This window comes from Astatotilapia calliptera, chromosome 16, assembly GCF_900246225.1.
Source record: "Astatotilapia calliptera chromosome 16, fAstCal1.2, whole genome shotgun sequence".
Taxonomy (NCBI): Eukaryota; Metazoa; Chordata; class Actinopteri; order Cichliformes; family Cichlidae; genus Astatotilapia; species Astatotilapia calliptera.
Genome location: NC_039317.1, coordinates 12,958,456 through 12,972,701, shown reverse-complemented (window position 1 = coordinate 12,972,701; position 14,246 = coordinate 12,958,456).

The following is a 14,246-nucleotide window of genomic DNA, read 5'->3' as shown; positions in this document are numbered from 1 at the left end:
ACATATGGTCATATTTGAAAGCCAAAATATACGAGGAAAACATGTTTCTAATGTATACAGCAATTTTATTTAATATTACACAAAAGTCATATTGACTCTTGCACTTTATTTCACAATTATTAGAGATTTCTTTTAAAGTCTTTATGGTTTTCTAAATTGCCTCTGCTTTTTCATCTTATGGCTTTCTCTTAACTTACAGCAAAGTCTTTTTTTTTCTTTTAAGAAATCATCTTACCTTTTGCATTTTAAGATAACCATTATCAAAGATTTTTTTCTATGTATATTTTATAAGATGGTGTGATCATAATATTAAGGGTGGCTTTTAAACTCTTACCTACATCAGGATGAGTCACCCCCAAGAAAATGCTTGCAATTTCAGATTTTTTAATAATGAGAAAAGTTTTTTAGAAACATATTCAAATGACTGCTGATCATCCAATTGGGAGCTGACTGATTGCCTGTCATGTGCTGACCTTTAAAAGTGCAATATAAATCCATGGATGTCTCAGCTGCAAGAGGAGCAACTGTCATTCTTGGCTCTTCCTGTACAGTGAATGTGAGCCGAGCCCTCCGCCATATCCCTCGTATTAAAACCTCACAATATGCCCAACAACTGCACAGCGGAGGACAGAGAATGCACGGTATGTGCTTACAGCATCACAACTCCTGTCTCCTTTCACATGGACTAATATGGCCAAGCCAAAATGGGATCGGACAATAAACACATGCATCACATTACTACTGTTGGATTAACGTTTTCGTGCTTTCTTTCTTTTTCTTCCTTTGAAACGAAACAGCTTAATAAGAAATAAATTAGCTGGTTTGTTTTTGTGTAACTGGTATAAATTGTGTTTATTTGTGCTTGTTTCTTGTCTTGAATAATCTGAGCTCTTGTGAAATTTGCAACACAAGAAATACAAACAAATCTAAGTTACCCTCTATATTTAGTCATCTTCAAGCAGGTGCTTTTCACACCCACCAGAGGGCAATGGTCAGCTGCAGTTGGATATCTTTTTTCCTCATTTGTGCATTTACATAGTGTAGCTTTGTACTGCAGAACCATCAGAGTTTGTGTGCTTTCTACGTAGTTTTATATAGTGTATAATCCCCCCCCCCCCCCCCCCCCCCCCCCCACACACACACACACACACACACACGAGTGTAATGGGCAGTGGGTTGACATTTTATGCAGTAAATCCACACTTTAATTTAGTGCTACTAATTTTTTAAAGCAAGACCTTTTCTTTCTTTCTTTTTTAAATCTGGGTGGTTTTTTAACTAGACACGTAAAGTTAATTTTAAATCACTGGTTATTTTCATTGTAAATTAAAAGCTTGACTTGACTGAACTGGTGCAAGGACAATTATGTTTTTAAAACCTGCTTAATGCAAATTCTCTTTGACTTTCTATATAGTCTTTAAAACATGAAGCAGGCACTCTGCATTATAATTCATTTGATGTCAGCTTTACAAAGCCTGCCCTTGAAAAAATACAATCAATAATTTTTTCTTTGGCTTTATTGTTTTGTCTCAAGTTTGGCTGTGTTACAAGCTTGGCTTGTTGACTGTGCACAGCATTTATCTGATCTGACACAGTTTCATTAGGCATTAGTAATCATTTCCATAGCACACAACATTAGAGTACTCCTGTTTGTAAAACAGCAGATGAGGCTAATGCCGTCCTCTAGGGAGAAATTCAATATAATTCGTTAATTAAATGGAATAATTTAATTACAGTAACTAAGAAAGCATTCATCAATATAATTGTTTCTGGAGCCACCATTATAATTGAGGTTTAAGTGAAAACAAGTCCGTTTCTAATGTTGGTAATGTGCTGACATAGTTCTCCCACCCTCCATTTGTTCCTCTCTCTGATCTTCCACCATGCCATTTCTCCACAGTGTTTCTGTTTGATAGCCAGCCATACCACATCAGCAAGACCAAAACATTTATTACAGCCATTTAATTTAACCTCTCTACAGGCACGGACAAGAAGACAGAGATGATAGCACAGCCGCACTGAAAGACTCTCGCTGTTCAGTTTCTAATCTGATCCTCTCTGTTGCCCTTTCATAAAGACACCAGAGTATTACCTTGACTCCAAACATACCTCTGCCATTTAAACTGTCTTAGATTTCACCACAAAGACGGCCAAATAGAGTCCAATTCATTCTTCAGGGCCCAAATAATAAAACATAATTTTCGCCTAATCTGCCTAAAGAATGTCCTCTGTTTGAAGTTGACAGTGCTCTATCTTCTGAGAGGAATAATTGCCTTTTGAGTACAGCAGGAGAGGCCACTGAGGTAAGCCTGTCGAGGGTCTGCACCTTACAGGTGTGCCCTTGGACAGACAACCTCCTCGTTGTTCTTGGGAGAGTGAGGGAGAAAGGGAGAGGGCGAAGCCAGACTGAAAGAATTCATCTGCCAGTTGAAACGTTACGAGGCAGTGGCGGCGGCACAGCAGCAGCAGCAGCGCTCTGTGTTCTCATATCACCGTGTGGCTAAAGTGAAGTGAACAAAGAGACAGTGATCTCCAGTAATTCCTCCTGCCTGGGTACAGCCGACCACTTCTTGTCATTAAAGTTTTATCATGTTGCTTTTTATCACGACCGCTTCGTGAAATTGACCTGGTTGTAATCTGTTTAATTTCGATGACTGCACAGTGACAAAGTTACTGACAGTTATTGTCTAGAAATGTAAACGACACTCCTCTCCGTATAGTGCAGGCTTTGTGTGCTTCCACAGGCAAATTTCAATCCGTCAGCCTCGTCTGGCCACAGTGATTCAGCGCAGCCATTGATTTGTAAGTTAAACATTAATTTCCCAATCATTTCGCTCAAAGTGTGTGCTATTTATCAGTTATGCGAGATAGTTATTTTGTAGCTATCTTTCTAAGACAAACTCAGTCTCTGCTTCATTTGTCAAACTTCTTCCTGGATTTTTAATGGGGGCCTATTAATTGAGCAGAGAAATCTGTCCCTTTCTGAACATGGCACTGAAAGCTGCTGAACAGCTGTCCCAGCTCTGGAGAATCATATGGAAGAATGCATTATCGGCCTTGTTTGAATATTCCCTTAGATTTGGAATAATCAGGCAGCTATTCAGCAATGAGATGGCCATGCACAGATGCCAAAGCACAGCTGAGGGAAGCACAATGGTGTAATGCCGATGAAACACACACTGACACACACACACACACACACAACCAACGCCATGGAAAACGTGAATAATGCAGGTGCGCTTTATTTCTGTACGATGTGCTTATCATACATAACAGCAGGACACTTTCTTTCAGCCCTTTTATCTCCTTTTTTTCTCCTCTCTTTCGTCGTGCCTTGTTCAAGGTGATCCTAGCTTTGCATATGGCTGATTAATCTTATTGCACAGTAGCTAACATTGATCACAGAAATGATTAGAAATGCATTAGTCAGCAGACTGTTTGGAGTGGTTGGGTTTAAGTGCTAGTGCCAAGCCATTTTCCATAGGTGTCCATGTTTTTAATTTTGTTATATAGAATTTTGCAAATGGATGCATGCATGCGGCCCAAATACAGCATCAAAGCTTTAATGCTTACAGACATAATTTAATCTCCTAGATGGTAGGACTGATGGGCTGTGTAGAGAAGGCATCCCTGCTAAATTCATTATGCTAAAAGTTGCTAGATCTCACTAGCTGATGAGAGAAACAGAGTAGCAGCGCGTATGTTTGTATTTTTTGCTGTGCAAGAAACTGGCACTGCATTGTCGAAGAAAGCTTTCCCTCTATCACTTTTGTGTTTGTGTGTGTCACGGACTTATTTTAAACTTAAATCTAAGTTTAAAGAAGAACAAGCACATTTTAAAAGTGTTCACATTTATTAATTGCACAAAACAGACTGAAGAACACACTGAGGTGCTTCGGTGCTGTGTCTCTTATGGTATGTGGATTATAATTTACAACGGCTCTGCAAAAGTACAACACCTCCAGAGTTCTTGGACCTAAACAACAATAGCATGTTACTCTTTATGACTTTGAAGCCAGCTGTCACGATGATGACATTTAATTTCCCTTTTGACAATACATTTTCACTCTTGTGTATAAAGGCGTCACCGGGCTGACATATTTTATTGAAAAAACTACAGATGTGAAGCATTTTGTTCCAAATTTTCGAACTTTGCCAAGCCACCCAGTGGGCCGTGTTGATCTGGCTCCCAGGCTGCATGTTAATTACGTAAATGATACCGACTTCTGTACAAAAGCTTCAACTTCTATAGTCTCTAATTTGGTATTTATACCCCATTTCAAATGTTTAGTACTGTTTGTGCTAGCATTAGTAAATATCAAACATGGATCACAGCATAGTTAGACGGTTACACAGCATTTATTCTCATCAATAAATTGTCTGTGTGGGGCACTTTGGTTGCTTTGGCCATGTGTTTAGGATTGTCAGTGGCTGAATGATGAAATGTCATACAGTGAGTTTTGATGCATTTGGCTGAAGGTTAGCACACAGGCTTTACTTTACACACTTTAACGTGCAAGTGGGAAAGTCCTTTTGCTTTAAAACAGTGCTGTTCTTTAAACACTTCAAAATAAAAGTTAAAGTTGAAGCTGAGGATCTTGCCTCTATCCCAACATGTTTTTTTTTTTCAAAACCATTTGTCATTTGTCTCCTGACCTCGCTGACAGCTCCTCCTCCTTCTCGCTCATGCCTCAGATGCCGCCTTTAATCATTAAACAAAGTCCTTCTTCATCCACAACACTTCCTTTCGTCTTGTGATTTCAGAGATACTGGGGGGGTTTAATCTAAATGCCTTTGTACCTTTTACTGTGCTTTATTATGCTGTATTATTATAGAACGTCCATACCCAAACCCAAGGTGGAGTTGCACAAGGTTAGTTTTAAAGGTGATATGTACTGGACAGAGATGAGATGACAAGGAGAGGGTAATGTTTGCAGGTGCAAATAAAATCACGGCTAATAAGTTGCAAAACAGGGCATGAAAGAAGAGAAGTGACTGATATGAATTGAATGACAAATTGTCAACACAGCTTAAGTAAATTGGGTTGTACAATAAAATGGGCTCGATTACTTAGCAAAGGACACTGTTACAATTAACAAATAGCTTCCTTCCAGCAGCATAAGTGCAAGCCATAAGAGTCCCACCAAGACAACTCTTGCCACATGTTCAACACTCCCCATTAAAAACCTGGGGAAATTAATGAGCTTCCATTGGCACCCTCACAACAAAGGGATCTATAAAGCAGCCTTAATGTTCTCAGGGAAACTTTACTCTTCAGTAGTTCCCAATCAACCGGTAGCAGCAGATTTTGTTTTATTTCCCTTGTAACCTACAACAGGAGCTAAAAACGCTACTCAATGCAACTTTACATAAATGTTTTCCCTGATTGAAATTGCTTACAGCTCGCTCTTAATTAACAATTTGTCAATAATTAACCATGTTGGGTTATCAAAAATATAATTGTGTATGAATGCACGCTTTATGTTTAACTAACAGCTGAGCAGCGTGTTTTCAAAAATCTATAAGTCTGCAAACTATTGCCAATTATAGCGACAGTCATTAGTTATTTGCTCTTACCTCTATCATCTGAATTACCTAAATAAATAAATTAAATAATCACCCCCACCCACCCACCCACCCACCCTCCCACCCCCACACACACACACACACACACACACACACACACACACACCCACCCTCCCACCCACACACACACACACACACACACATACACACACATAATGTAAATGAAGAACAAAATCTTCTCATGTTGTGAGCATTGATTTGTACTTTCTACCTGCTTGTACACAATTAAGAACACTTAGGAATCAAAGAGCGCAGAGGTTTGCAGAAAGGTATTAATTAGAACTTTATTTATGCAGATGCTTTGCAAATTTGCATAAAAAGCAATTCCACAGATGGGTTTATGGCAGTAATGACTGTTCCAGTCTGCAATAAAACATCTGCTTAATCACAACAGAGACAGTCAGTGGCTGCTGTGAAAACAGGCTGTCCAAGTACATCTCAAAGAAAGTAGTGAGGAGAAGAGCTCGTGTGGACAGGTCAGGGGGAAAAAATAGTAAAGCGATTTTAGAAAAAAAAATTGTGAAAGTTAGTTAAAAGAGACACACTTCTCCCAAACATTTCCCGGTGCTGCTTTGAGTGCTCTGATGTCGAGAAAAATACCCTTATCGTGTTGGCAGAACAATCCACTTACTATGTTTAAGAGAAGAGAGAATTTTGTTCCAAGTCAAGCCAAGTCTTTGTCTATGTGTGCCAACTATTTTGAAAATATTCCACTTTGTGTCTTTTTTAATCTGGGAGAGCCACACACAGATACAAGCCTTTGCACAAACACCCACACACACATAGCAGTGTGGCTACAAGGTCACTCCAAGTATTGATAAATCACCCAGCTGTGATTCCCTCCTGACAGCTCAAACTAACATCAAGCTGGATGGGGGAGAACAAAAGACCATCAAGCAGCCCTTTTCCTGACACTTTTATTCAATCACGGCCAGATTGCTTACGACAGCACCAGCAGCTGTTTCGTCTTCATCTTTCCCCATTTGATAAAGCGTGTCAAGTCATATTTCTGTAAGTACTTCACCTCACCCCATACTGTGCAGATCCACAGCGATTCGGCATATGCACATTCCACATGAGGGGATCGTCAAATGGGTCAGGGAGTAATGACACCCCTCTGAAGGTCGCAGCACACTGGCGTGGGGGTGGGAGCAGGTAGGTGGGTGGAGGGTGCGCATGTAAGGGGGTGACGACAAAGCAACAAGCTGAAGGTCAAAGATAAGAACAGCCGCAGAGATATCTAAGATAGCCAGCAGAAATTAAACAATGAAGGAAAGGCAGTAGGGCTTTGATTGTGTGATTGTGTTTAAGAGAGGAGGGGGGGCGTTTGTTGGGATTGTTATTTTGGGATCACCATCCCATTTGGAGCTCTTCTGTTGACCTTTTTCCTCATAGGATGGAGGTTGGTGATAGGACAGCGAAATATTGCAGATGTCTATTGTTTGTTTTTGATCAGACATCAGGGCAAACAGAAACGACATTTCCATTTAGCAACAGCCTTTTAATGTTTACATTTAAATTGCCCTCACAGGCTCTGTTTACTTGTGCAAGTTTCCGAATAATTATTACAGGTGCTTCAGTTTATTGTAAGTAGAGTGAGTGTCATATTTAAAAATAGTGATTACATTCACTGAGAAACTATTCGACACCCAGAGACATTTCGTTAACACCAACTTGAGGGTCATATTTATTGTTTAATTTCTTGAATACAATTTCATGTGTTTCATGGAAATCTGTTGTTATTCAGCTGTTTAAGCGTGGGCGGTTATTATATGGAATACACGCTGGAGTGCCCCAGAGGATTATCTAAAAGCATTAACAATTTAAAGTTGTCCAGCTATTTAATTTATGCTCAACTACTATCAAACATATTATATTTTCATTTTTAAATCTGTACCATACATGTTGCAAATTAGGAAATGCGAGCATGCTAATATGAGAAACAAAGATGGTGCTAACCATTAATTAACATTTAAGATGAATTTATTCGTTAGCATTTAGCATGGTGATGTTGCATGTTGTGCAGAGCTAAATGTTAATAACTGTTGAGCAGGAGGTATGTATTTTAGCTATTCTTTTTTCATTAATGTGTCTTACTATAATGATCAACACTATAAACATACATTGTTGAATTTAGGTGTACATTACATGTGTGTTGTTGACATTAACGTATACGTTGTGAGTATGTTGTTGACTATGTGTATATGTTACATGTACGTTGTTGTTTCTAAAGATGTTTACACCATGGAAGAAAAGCTGGCTACGGTTTCTGTAGAAAAAATTACAACTGACTTTTTTATAACTTCATCCAAATGTTTTCTTCTGCTTATGTCATGAATCGCTGTGTGGCAGGCAAGCAGGAGTGGTGGACCCAAAATGCAGAACTCAGACACGGAAGTGAAACTTAAGGCGCAGCTTTATTGCTGGGAAAAACCTCGTACAAACTAAACTCACCAAAAGAAAACCAAAAGTCAGAACAGAGGAACCAAGGACTGAAACACTGGAAAGAAACACTAAACTGGAGCAGGAGACCAAACACTAGGAACATAGAAGCAGAACTCACAGCTAGTTGAGGGTACGACACGACACTGACACAGAGAAACACAGGGCTTAAATACACAGATGGCAGTAATCAAGGGATGAGAGACAGGAGGGGAACACACCTGGGAGAAATCACAGCTGACGAGACAGGGGAAACGTAAACTGAGCACACTCACATACGACACAGACCTTCACAATAAAACAGGAAACTCAGACACATGGAACCAGACAAGACATTGAACTAAACAGACAGATTCACAAACAGATGGGGTGACACCATAGACAGAGACACAGACTCAAAGGCAGACCAAATATAACACACAGAACTCAAACAATAATAATCATCATCATAAACTAGAAAATGATAACTAAAAGCGCTGGGTCACCGACCCAGGACCATGACAGCTTATCCAATTCAGTGGAAGGAGGAGCTGGAGTCAGCTCTCATGAGTACACCCCTGACAGTTCACCGGTATATCGAAGGGCTAACACAGAGACCTATGGCCAATTTAGTTAACCTAACCCAACTAACTGCTTGTATTTGGACAGTTGGAGGAAACCGGAGTACACAGAGGGAACCCTTGCACACACACAAACTTCATGAAGAAGATCCTCAGTTGGCTGGTGGATTCGAACCCAGGATCTTCTTGGTGTGAGGTGACAATGCAGACCACTGCACAACTCACTAATGTTAGTTTTTATTAAGGCTTAAAGTTACATATTATTAGGGACAAGGTTGCATTGCTTGCCAACCGGGCTAATTAAAATGGATTAACTGTACAAAGAGCCTGTCCAAAAATCTGTGCAAAAGATTTGGTGAGTTCATTATTAGAATTCTGTATTTGTATTTTTGCAATCCCCCCACAAAGTCTATGAAAGCACCTTGCTAATCAAACTTGCTAGCTTTAGTGGATAACTTAGCCTTTTGCCTCATCATCCAAATATAGCACTTACAAGATGACATAATAATTGCGCAAATCTTAAAATGGAGACTTCACAAATGGCTAATGGCATAGAGCCTGCTTAATCTTTAACTGCATTACGATGGTGGTAGATTCACTAGTAGTTCTGATTTGATAAGTGTTGTCCTGCCACAGACTTCACTGAGCCTTTTAGTTTTCAATTGAGAAAATACAGGTCCATCAAATACCGCGATGTACAGATTCAAAGGTCTGAACCAAGGTAAGCCTACACCATCTATTAGGGGTCTAACGATACACAAAATTCACGGTTCGGTTCGACATTTTGGTGTCACGGTTCGATATTTTTTTGATACAAAAAATGTTCATGCCTTTTTAATTTGTCATTTATTAAAATTATAAATATATATTTTAACTCAAAAGTACAGTTTTAAAATTTAATGTTGCTGAAACAACAAAATAATAATAATTAAAAAAAATCTATCTGATCGAGGAATCGCTCATCTTTGGAAAAGAGAGTTTATTACAGAGAAATGGCTCTTTCCAAAATAAAAGCTATACTATACGCTTCTTCTGGGCTATATTCTCAGCAGCACATTAAACATATCAGGTCCCCATAAGGAGAATCATGTGCTAACGGCTGTCTAAATGACTCGGGTAAAGTTTGTAGCATGCATGCTTGTTGTTTTTGTCTGCTTCCACTTGTCTTTGCACTAGGATGATGTCGGCGTAAATGTGTAGTCATATTCGTTGTGTTCCCACAAGTGCTGTCAGCGTTAATCTCGTTAAAATGACATTAACCCCATAACGCGGCAAATCTCCGTTAACGAGTTACCGCAGATCGCCCTGTGCGCGGGGCTGGACGGCATCAACACGTTATCAAGCTAACTGCGCTAACGCACTAGTTCCCACCAATTGAGCATTGCGTGGCACATCCGACATACTGTTTTACTTTTGTCCATGACCATCAGGGTCATGCTTCACAAGAAAACCAAGATAGTTCCAAACGCCAGATCTGAATGAGGGTGGGGGAGGTTCAATTTCGGGTAGCGTTGAGGCAGTTGCCATGTTGCAACGAGCTTAGCTTCTGTCTCGCTAGCTTGCGCTGCGCTCAGTGGATCTGCAGTCAACAGTGCAGCCTAGGCGGAGTAGTCAAACTCAGATTCACTGAGCGCTCAACACAGACAGCATCGTCAGAAGAAAAGTTGATAAAATAAATAAATGTATTGTTCGATACATATGCGTACCGAACCGAAAGCACTGTATCGAACGGTTCAATATCGATACGAGTATTGTTGCACCCCTACCATCTATATCAAAACAGTATTGTGTATCATTGCAGTTTCACTGCCAAGATTCAGTAACACAGATGTTCAAAGCACTTCTAATAGCTTTTCATCTGAGAATGTACTGCAACTTAAAAAGCATGCAAAGACAATGTCCTTCAAATACAACACAAGTAAACAGTCAAAAACTTTGCTAAATACACACATTGAAATCAGTTACTAGGATTTGCTGCTAGTGACAACAGAAATAAGTTTACCTATATTGGTAGCGCATCTTCTAAGTCACCAAACACACCATATCCCAGCTGGGGTTTCTTTCACATGTAAATGTTTCCATTACCGTCTAGTAAAAGTTGTAGTACTAGATGTTGTAGTAGTAGATCCATTTTTAAAAAAATGTGTTACTCTTTCTGCTTGTGTGCTTGTTTCGTTAAATTGATGAAGGTGTTTTCATAATTTCTTAATGTTATATCTATTTGCACGAAGAAATGTCACACAATTCACTATTTTTGGTCAGGTGCTGTCCTGGCTTGTGTAGATGGTTGCTAGTTTTGTAGGAAAAGAGATGTGTAAATCAGGTGGAATGTTCGCATCAAAAATGGGACAGCTTACTCCACTCAGACTTGGCCTGATTCCCAGGAATGCAGTTAGCTAGCACACAGTCACCGCCTATTCATGGTGGCACAGCTGCTGTGGACATATGTTTCCCACCAAAGAGGAGGACATCAACCAAGCACACCTTGAACAGGTGAGCAGATGAATGGCTTTCGATCCTTTGACAGTCTGCCCTCGTCTTGTTGTTTTTTCCCTTGCTCAACAAATAAGTTCCTCCTCGGTGTGGCCTAAACTTTTCTGTTCATCCATCCGTGACAAACCGAGTGCATAAAATGTGACAGTAACAATATTGATTTTTATTTAGTTGGATAACGTAGATCAGTAATTTTAATCATGTTTGACTATTTTCATTTAAACAGGGTTTTTCAGCAGGACAATGAATGTAAAGGAATGGCAATAAGGAATATTATTAGCCAAAGAGCGCACAAAGGCTTTTTTCCAACCTCTCAGCAAATGACCAAATGTGAGAGAAAAGATTACATTTATTCATAGCTGTCTTTCATCAAGAAGCTTAAAACCTAAACTTCAAATGTAACCCCAAATTATATGCATATTGAGCTGACCTCTTTCACCCTTTTTCTTAAAGCCATAGAGGAGGTGTGATATGCAAAAACCCACAGATCCTTCAGCTCATCATTTAGACGATTTCAGCACTTTTGGTTTTTCAGCCGTCCAAGGGTGATCACGTTAGTCACTAATAGATAAAGAAGAAGCTCCTCCATTAGCATGGAGGTCATATGTGTAATGTCAAAACTCCCAAACCTTGCTGTCATTGCAGTCAGAGGAAAAAACAACGTGACTTACACTTAAAGCTCGCTCGATGCAATGTAAAACACTGAATTGTGAAACAGAGAAAAGCGCCAGATAAATGCAATCCATTCTCACATTATCCGTTGTTAACTCTCATGCTTTTGTCACCCATCTCTACAGCTATGACCTATTAGCTTTAGTGAAGTGCTCTGAGGCCACGGAACCATGTGAAGGTTGTTCACCCATCCAACAGAGCCATTTACAGGAGAGAGACCCCAGAGCCGAGCTGCAGCAGCTCTCTAATGACTCTATCAGCTACACTGATGGGAGCAAATGGCACCCAGAGATTTAAACACATTCCCTGAGCATGCATTACATTTTCTCTATGTATTTTCATTATTGTATTGTAATGGTAATGCATAAGTATGCATGTTAGGACAATGTAAAACAGTTAACTCTGCACTACAACAATATCGGTTATATTTTTCCAGAATCCATCACATTTAGACACACAGAGCGAGCAGGTGCAGGTTTCATACAGAAGAAAATGTAGTGTCATTCCACTGCTATCTTAAGTCTCTCGCATGTTTTTAAAGGATCAATTAGCTCTTTAACCTAAGATATGACCTCAGTGTAATTATTGTTATTTCCAAGGGAAGCGGGGTTGATCTAGCACCTCAATCCAACAATTACAGGAAACTTTGTATAAGATAAAAACAGCATACAGTATGTGTGTCCCTTTGTGAAAGACACTGTGAAGTCACAGGAGTATTCATTAAGGCCTTTGTGTCCTGTTTGAAATAGTGCCGTTAAAGGCTTTAGCTGTGGGCATCTCTCTGGAAGAGATATAATGATCCTCCAATTAGAGACAGAATCGTGAGACCTGTTTATTAGTCTTAATTCATCTCTTCTTTGTGCTGAGCATATCAAATACCACAGAGGAAAAAAATAATCAACAATTTACCAACCGTAATTACAAATCTATTAATAGTTTCCCAACAATGACGTGCAACTGTATTCACATCATTTTCGACTGTCATGAACAATACTGCGGCAGCGTCGATGTATCCATTAAAAACTGCATTTCTCTCAGCTCGGTGACATCTTGCATTTCAAAGATGACTCGGAGCCTCTTCAGATAAATTACAGTTTTTCATTAACAAGAATGGTTTGGGTATTATTAAATCTAAATGGAGTTTCAGACACCACTCCACATTTTCAGCTTATCAAACAATAGCAGGCTTTTGTGGCTGTAAAGGTTTTTTCCATTAAGAAGAAGAAGATTGAAGAAAAAACCAAAAAAACAACCTGCAATGCATATTTCAGCGTTTTATTTAAGGAAGTAGAAACATGACAAATTACGTTTATTTCTCCTCATGCATAGAATCATTAGTAAATGAGCCCATCTGCTAACTGGCCAGCTTGACCCTCTTTTTTACTTTTCATGTTAGCACCACAGTACTACAGCTAAACGTAGCCCAGGGGGACACACTGCAGTGGTGCAGTAGAAGCTTAGCACCAACAACTTATAAAGATGATGATTTTATTGATCAGGGAAAACCCACTGAATACACAATTCTAATAACTAAAATTTTAAATAATTTTAAAAAATCACAAAAAAAAATCACTAAAATATTAAAACGCTGCAAAGTAATCTATTACAGTAGATGTTACTGAAGTAAAAAAAAACAACTCACTACAGGAGAATGGTCACAGATTATTTAAATTACTATTACTCATTAAATATAACTATATAAAGATTATTTTACTGTTGTAAATGATCTGTTTGGAGCTCAGTTGTTACTTATTAGACTTGATCTAAATATCATTTCCACTGTAGTCACCAGGAGGAAAGCACAAAGAGAACAAGGATCGGGGTGGGCAGCCTTTTTGGTGGTGAGGGGAAGAGAACACAGGAAAAAACCTTGAACCTCGACAGAACAAAACATACATTTTGGGAAAATAAGTCAAGTTAAAGACATGCAGCAGTAGCAACAAACAAATCTGTAGTGAAAAGTGGGGCGACGAGGAGAAGTGCTCAGTACATCATGCAAGCTCCCCCTGGCAGCCTAAACCTTCAGCAGAATACCTGTGGGATGGTTTGGGTTCTCTTCATCCAGCCCTACCCATATGCTTTATCAAAAACCTCAACTTAAAAGTAAAGTAGGAGCATCTATTGGAGGATGAGATGAAGGCGCTGCCTCTCATAGTATATTGTATAAAACTCAGGAAACTGAAAGCAATAATGCAAATACAAATGCAAATATTTAGGTGTTACTTAAACTAGTCTTTTAATCCTTTCTGGTGGCAAATACAGTTTATATGTTCTATATGGTCAAATATGATTTCTTGAATAAATTCTGTTCATTTGGAAAAGTTTAATTAAATGGCATGAGCCTTCGACTGGTAAGGGATTAAACATCCTTGCTAGGTAGCCAGGTTAACTATTAATACGTCAGCACAGGCTAATTCAAATATGAGCACCTGCTGCACCAACAAACAAATGACTTAAGGTTTTTTACCACCACACTTCCAAGTTTCAAAAACA